General features: G+C 35.7%; 1 long non-coding RNA gene across 1 annotated transcript; it reads right to left on the minus strand.

Moving 5' to 3' along the window:
• Window positions 1-3,274: 3,274 nt before the first annotated feature.
• LOC139191088 (uncharacterized) lies at window positions 3,275-3,812 on the minus strand. Its single transcript, XR_011575226.1, has 2 exons — window positions 3,609-3,812; window positions 3,275-3,520 (listed from the first exon to the last, which is right to left on the minus strand). It is a non-coding gene; the product is annotated as an uncharacterized lncRNA (long non-coding RNA).
• Between the last annotated feature and the right edge of the window lie 3,898 nt (window positions 3,813-7,710).

Below are 7,710 nucleotides of genomic sequence, written 5' to 3' on the forward strand. Positions count from 1 at the left end.
ACACTGTTCTCCGAATCTCAAAAGTCAGACTCCCAACAGGATTGCTTTCTAAAAAATCGAAGAGGCACCGTTCTCTGAATCTCGAGAGGCAGATCCCCGACAGGATTGCTTATTCGAAAACTGAAGAGGCACCGCTATCCGAACTTCGAGAGCCAGATTTCCTTAGATAAAGCTTGTCTGGAATCTTCACACGCAACATCAGCTTTCCAGATACCACAGACCACTTTTTCAAAGTGCTATGACAAAGTTAAAACACGTGAAGCTTGCAGCTCCCACTACATTGCTATGACCAAGAAGAGTAAAGGAATATCACTACTACTTGTTGTTAGGGAGACTCCTATATATGTCGACCTCCATCTTCCACAACCAGGCAAACCTGCAAATAAAAAAAATGCTCAACTTTTCTTCACATCCGAGAGGGCATTCTCAGCAGAGTCTCTCGAAATACTCAACTTGTTTTCCTCTTGATAATACCTCCGCAAACAAGCCACACCAGAGCAAGAGTATCTCATATCATGAGGGTTAAAAGCAAGAGTATCCCATATCATGCTTTTTCCCTGTCTTTTCCTTTGGCCTTGTTCTTACTTGCAAGACAATGAGAAAGAGAACAATCAGTCAACACTTGGAATCAAGCTTCCAGTCAGGAACTAACTGCCTGGAACCCCTTGCCTGATTACTTACCTGGCATTGCTCTCGAGTACTCATCTTTAACATCTTATGCTTCCAAAGAAGATACCATATCTGCCTAAAGAACAGACAGGGTAAGTGAGAAGGATACAAGGAAGCATGTGGAGACAAGCGTAACAGAACAGGTGCTGATACATCCACTACTTTGTCAACAAAAAAAGTTTCCCATATCATTAGGGTCGAACGTACTCTAGATTTGATGGACTTGTTTTGACCTTCAAATTCTTGAGTCGACCTTATACTCTAGAGGAAACCAGAAAACCCTCCAGCCCAGTTCAAGAATAAGCCTGTGGAAAGTTACTTCTTCAAAAGCAAAAGTATCTCATATCATCTCTTCTCCATTTGCTTCTCCTTATCTTTGTTGCTGTTTACGACACAAGGAGAAGGAGAACAATTAACCGGAAGCCAAAGTTGAACCTCCGATCCAGGTTGCTTGCTTGGAAGTCTAATTGCTTACCTTGTCTGTTACCTCCTTCAGCAAATCTCCTAGCTCGACGACTTAGGGACTTTTACTATAGGGTTTGTATCGCACTTGACCAAGCCCGAAACTACAAGTAAGCTTTAAGTGAAATTGATACATTACCTTATGCATCTTCATCGGTTAAAGATACCACCCCTAGATGGAGAAAAAGTACTTCTAGAGAAGATGCCACATCTACATGAGACAAATAAGGCAAGTGAAAATGATACCACACTTCAGTACTTAGAAGTTTCGTGATTACTCAATAGCTTGGATCTTGCAAGTCCCCAACCGAGGAGTTTCCCTCACTCAGAAACTTAGGGGAGCACTGTTTGTACCATACTTGACCAATCCCGAAACTACTGAGCATCGGTCATCGTTATACCGTCAAGGACCCATAAGAGTTTCCCTCTAACCAGGAGGCCAAACACAGCGCGACACGTGTCGACATTAGAAGTCAATCATAGCGTGACACATGTCAACATCAGAAGCCAATCACAACACGACACGTGTCAATGTCAGAATGAAACTAGAAACTCTCTTCTATAAATAGAGATCATTCTCTTACAATATTTCCTAATGTCATTTGTATTAAATCATTCACTAGTACTCACTAAAGGAGAGCTTGAACCTATGTACTTGTGTAAACCCTTCATAATTAATAAGAACTCTTCTACTCTGTGGACGTAGCCAATCTGGGTGAACCACATACATCTTGTGTTTGCTTCCCTGTCATTATCCATTTACATACTTATCCACACTAGTGACTAGAGTAATCTAGCGAAGGTCACAAACTTAACACTTTCTGTTGTACCAAAGTCCTCACTGATTTTGTGCATCAACATTTTTCTTTTTTATTTGTATGTATTGTAAATTTTTATTTTATTATAAATCAAAAACTCAAACCTAATTAAACATTAAATTAATTAAAAAAACTAATTTACTATCCCAAATAGAAATTATAATTAATGCATATATTAATACTCATCCACATAACATATATTTATTCATTAAATTAAATATAAAGTCCACAAAATCTTATTTAAAAGAAAAAAAAAACAACCATCATCAACTTCAATCCTCCCTCGCCCACAATACATCAAATTTCCACTGTCCGAAACTCTGCTTGAAAAGGCCATCCACATAAATCCGTTGCTTCTCATCGGTTTTGTCAACATCCCAATGAACCTATATTAATGCTAATAACAATAAATTAGTAATTTAAAAAAAATTACGTTTTAACAAAAATAATTGTTCATTATTTACCACAAACTTATCGATAACTCTCCTAGCATGGACTTTTTCAACTCCTCAGGGACCTTTTTCCAAGACTCAAACTCGGCAGAACAATCCCCCCACACCAAATTCCCAATGTTATACTGAAATTCGATGTATGCCTCAGCCAAATTTTTTCCTTCAAAGTACGGCACTCGCTTCCGTCAATACGTCTCTAATCGCACTACAAGTTTCTTTTTACCTAAACATTCTCCAGAATCGGCCAATATTTTTGAAACAATTTTTTTTTGAAAACTAGGGCTCTGAAATTGTGTTTATATTGCACTAGGACACCTTTGTGCGACAAAAATATTTGTCACGCAAATCTCCAAGTTCATCGCACAAAATGCATCATAAATGCACAATAAATTGGAAGGTTTGAACGCAGTCTGACCGTGCTTTGCGCGACAAACACATGGATTCGTCACGTAAAGATGTCTTACGCGACGAAGGTAGTGCCGCGTAATATATTGTGCGACTAATAAAATAATTGTAATTATGAAATTTACGTAAACATAGATATCTATGTTTACGTGAACTTTATAATTACAAACAAATATTCATAAAATATGTAATACCTTAAATATTTATTCTGAAAATAATTAATTCTTTAAATATTTATTCTATAAATAATTAATACCAGAAATATTATTCTATAAATAATTAATACCTTAAATATTTGTTCTATATATAATTAATACCTTAAATATTTATTCTATATATAATTAATACCTTAAATATTTATTCTATATATAATTAATATCTTAATCCATACAATTATTTTTAGCATAAGTACGATATTCATTGAAGATTGAAAACACATATAAACCGAGGATAGGTGCTTACATTAGGTTTCAATAAAAAAAGCCCAACAGGAATTGAAACATAATTAAGTCCAAATACATAACTTATTAAAAAAAAAAAAAAACCTTAAATTTAAATATTGTCATACAAAACATAAATTTAAAACTACTATTTGGACGGTCTTGGTCCATTCCACAAGACTTCATAACACCATCGATTGTAACCTCCCTCCAACACATTATCCATCAACTTCATCAACTGTTCGTTCGTATCATCATCAAGAGTATACTTACACTGTTACACATATATGCAAATAATTAATTCCAATGTATAACAAAAAATTTCACAAACTTAATTATTAATCCATCAACAATATACTTACTAATAGTTCATCCATCACAGTCTTCTTCACATTCCTGGGCACATCTTCCCAAGAAAGCCACTCAGCAATGGAACAATTATTCCCCATGGCTACAGCGTTGCATGCGCAAACTCAAAATGTTCCCTCAAATCATGCGAGTTGGCGTCACGTACATTCTCATCCTTGTTTTTATCCGCCATCCTAGCACGAATAGAATTTTTGAAGAATAAGGATAATAGAATTGTGAAGAATCAGGATAGCAAAAGCGCATATTTATAGGAAGGTTAGGACCTTTGCGCGACGAAGCCTTTGTCGTGCAAACACCTATATTAAATGTGGTATTGATTCCTCGAATTCACCTGTAGTAAATGGTCAAAACTGACCGGAACTTGCGCGACGAATCATTGGTTGCACAAATGCCCCCTTTTCGTCGCGCAAGTTTTTTGCGCCAAACAAAATTACCCCGCGTTTTCTTGCTGACTTTACGTGACGCCAACAATTATTCGTCGTGCAATTTTTTTTCCTCCTATATTTTCTATTTTGCGTGACGAAGTATATTTTTCGTCGCTCAAGTACGTCTTGCGCAACGAAATACTCTTCGTCGCACAAGTTGTTTTCTCTACTAGTGTTAGTAGTAGTGTTAGTACTTGTAATGGAATGAATTCACTTCTAATTATTGTTAGTTCATTCAGAACATGCAATTAAAGATTAGACCTAAATACTTGACAATTGTCTAGTGATATTTCTCTTTACTTGTAAGTAAGAGGTCTTAAGTTCAATTCTCGCCAACGGCGAATTTGAATCACATTATCATGGCTAACCCATTGTGAGGCTTAACCCACTCCCCCACCTTAGTATATATAGATAATATTGTTTGTTAAAAAGAAAAAACTTGACAACTATATTTCATTAATGAACAATTAATAACAAAGTTGGGATTTGTCGTAGTAGCATGCAAACTTTTGGCAAACAGCATGTTTAATGAGAGCCTTCATTGTATACAAAACACTTATTTGCATATTCTTTGCACAGCGAATAAAATCTAGAAGACAACGTAGTAATCGTACGCGCATGTTTCAAAAGTTTTGTTCAACAATAATACGTGGCACATACGAAATAGCACGATACAAATACCCGCTAAAAAATTTTTGACCTCTACTTAGTATTAGATGTTATGAAGAAGAAGAGGAAAAACAAAAAACAAAAAAACAAAAAAACCTAAGGAGAGACGCTTGTGATTGTCAAAAAACGTGTCAGCATAAGGTACTTTAGGTATCTCTCTGTGCACCAAATTAGGGATGGGAATCCGTCCAAAATAAAATTAGGGTTAGGGAAACGACAATATTGGTTTCAACTTTCAGTCTGCCTGCATTGTCGTTTATTATACAAGTGACTTGACTTCTTCTCCAAAATTAGGTCTTCATTTTGGTGGCCCTTCCACGAACTCCACGATTCATGTCACTAATTGAGGACCATTTTTGTCCTCCAATTCCTTATTTTCATTGTTTCCACATCACTTACATATATGCCGTCTATCGGTATACCAAATTAAAATGTTAAATTATACCCTACAAACAGTTTCCATATTTGCATTCTTTTGTTGATCTGGAGAAGGGACCAATCCATAACATATTTCTAAGTTGATAGTATAAAACTTAAATTGTCACCTTGTTTAATATGCGTTCATTATCCAACTTGTAAACATAATCAAATCTTTGAATTTTGGTAATTAATTTCGACATGATGTAGAAAGCCTGCATAGGTATACAAGGAATTTTTTTTAATTTTTTTTTTTTTTATGATCGAAATGGGAATAAATGGGAAGGTTATTATATCTGAATAATGTGTCAATGGCTAATGATTTAATGGAAGACCATAGGGCTAATTTGCACTTTCAGAAGTTTATGTACATGCGGCTGTCTGCATATTGCCAAATGCTTGTCACCTTTAGGTCAATCGGCACACCAAGTCAAAGCTGGCCAACCTTCCAATATTGGAGAAAACAAGCGAGAAAGAAAATATCTTATCGGTAACCCATTTGAGAAAGAAAAAAAATTTGTCTTCTCGGAACCCTAAGGTTGGGAGGGAGAGAGAGGAGAGATTTGATTGGTGGAATGTGCATTAGAAGAGGACTATAGACTTTGAGCTGACTCCAATAACATTCCACCACTAGATATGGAAACGTAATTGTGGATTTTTGACCTTTTAACGTCCACACAAAAAGCCTATTTGTGATTGATCTCACGCACTTCCCAATTATGCAATATTATTCTCATTTTTCCAGAGTACCAAAATATCTAATCACCGAAAGAGATCGTAGAATTTACTGATTGAGGTTGAGGTTTCACTCTAAAACTAATTGATAATAAATAGAATGAAGCAATTTCAATAAACTCTCGTAAAATATCTTAATTTTTTCTTGTGAAATATTTCTTCATAACCTCACATTCAATTATGAATGCAATCAAATACACACTAGCCCTGAAAAGAAAAGCTCAAGTTGTCAACCCTATGCCTTTGATCTAGGGGTTGGCGATAATCCCTTTATATCTCTTTCCTCTCTATTTTCAGTTGTGATCGCTCTCTTGCTCTGTCGATATAATTTTTGTGGTTATGACCACTCTCTTGCTTTGCCAAGGAGAGTTCTCATATTGTGATTATGATCATGACTTTGGCGTATGTTGTTCAGATCTATTTTTGTGGTTCGTAAGCTTGGCAAAGGATTACGAGTAGGATGTCAACATCTGTTGGAAGGGAGTCATAGCAAGGTTTCTTTGCCAACAATTGCAAGATCATCAGCAGTTAATGCAATTCTTACCTCGTTGTGCCTTTAGTTCTCCAACTTGAAAGAATTTGTCCTCGTGACTAGGGTTTTGGGTATATGACTAATATCCTTTGTGGTTGAGAAATTGTATTATACTTTTAATGACTTTGTAATTGTAGAGAGATTTTTCAAAGTATCGGAACATGGCCAGGTATAGTAAGTGTCATAAAACAAGTGGTTGGATATTTGAAAAAAAAATTTAACAACTTGTATTATGACACTTAGTGTACCGAGCCATGTTCCCGGCACATTAAATAATTTCTCGTAGTTGTGGAGATGTAATGTTTTGACATGCGTGATCCTCTTACATTGTTCTAATGACCACTTTGACATGCCCATACATTCTTGACTATATTTTTAATGAAATTTATTTTGATTACGTACGATTTATAGTAAGAAAACCCTAATTGTCTAGAGCAAAAACCAAAGAAATATTCTCTGCCGCCAACCCCTACCTTGGCTTTGGAGTTAGTGGCAATCTTCTAGAAAATCATTCTTGGTCTCTTCCCTCTTCCTTTCCGTTTACTTTGTCTGGTGTAGAATTGTCTCCTCGAAAGACTATAGTCGCAATGATAGTTGTTGTTTTTTGGCCCATACATAGTAAATACAAGGTTTGGATCCAGTTATCACCCTCGATATAGATTTGAAGTTGCAAGCCATGGAAGATATTGGATTGCGTCAAGATTGGGTTTAACCAGAACGACACTATGGATTAACCAGTGTTGGGAAATGGCTCTCATATGTCTGGAGGATGTGGAGTGGCGACATGATTTTATCATTTTATTTTGTTTCTTTCTAATAATTTTTCAGGAGTTGTCTTGGAGTTGGGTTTTGACTTCTCTCTTTAAAAGAGTTTCTTAGTTTTATTGCTTTCTACAGGAGAGTAGCTAGATTTTAATTTTCGTTTTTGGTAGGCTACCCCTTTTGAATCTATGTGTGAATGGTGAAGCTGTTTGATTTGTTGGATCTACTTCACTTGGTATTTTAGGATTGTAGCGGTGATTAGATGATGTGATCAAAATTTAGATATTTGTATCCTGTCGAAGTAAGGAACCATGGCATATTTGACCCATGAGTATCGTACTCTCTGTCTCAGTATATGATATGAGATTTTGTTCTAACATGATCTCCCTATAACATGAGGTTTAACGGTTTTGTTAATCTTTATAATCTTGCGGTTCTCGATGAGATCGGATGAGTACTTAAAATATTCTCATTGCTTTACAATTAGTGATGTTTTATTATAATATTTTAAGATCTAACTTGCTAGAGTCCTTTGGGGCGAATTATTCATAATAT

This window comes from Malus domestica, chromosome 14 (genome assembly GCF_042453785.1).
Source record: "Malus domestica chromosome 14, GDT2T_hap1".
NCBI classification, from domain to species: Eukaryota; Viridiplantae; Streptophyta; class Magnoliopsida; order Rosales; family Rosaceae; genus Malus; species Malus domestica.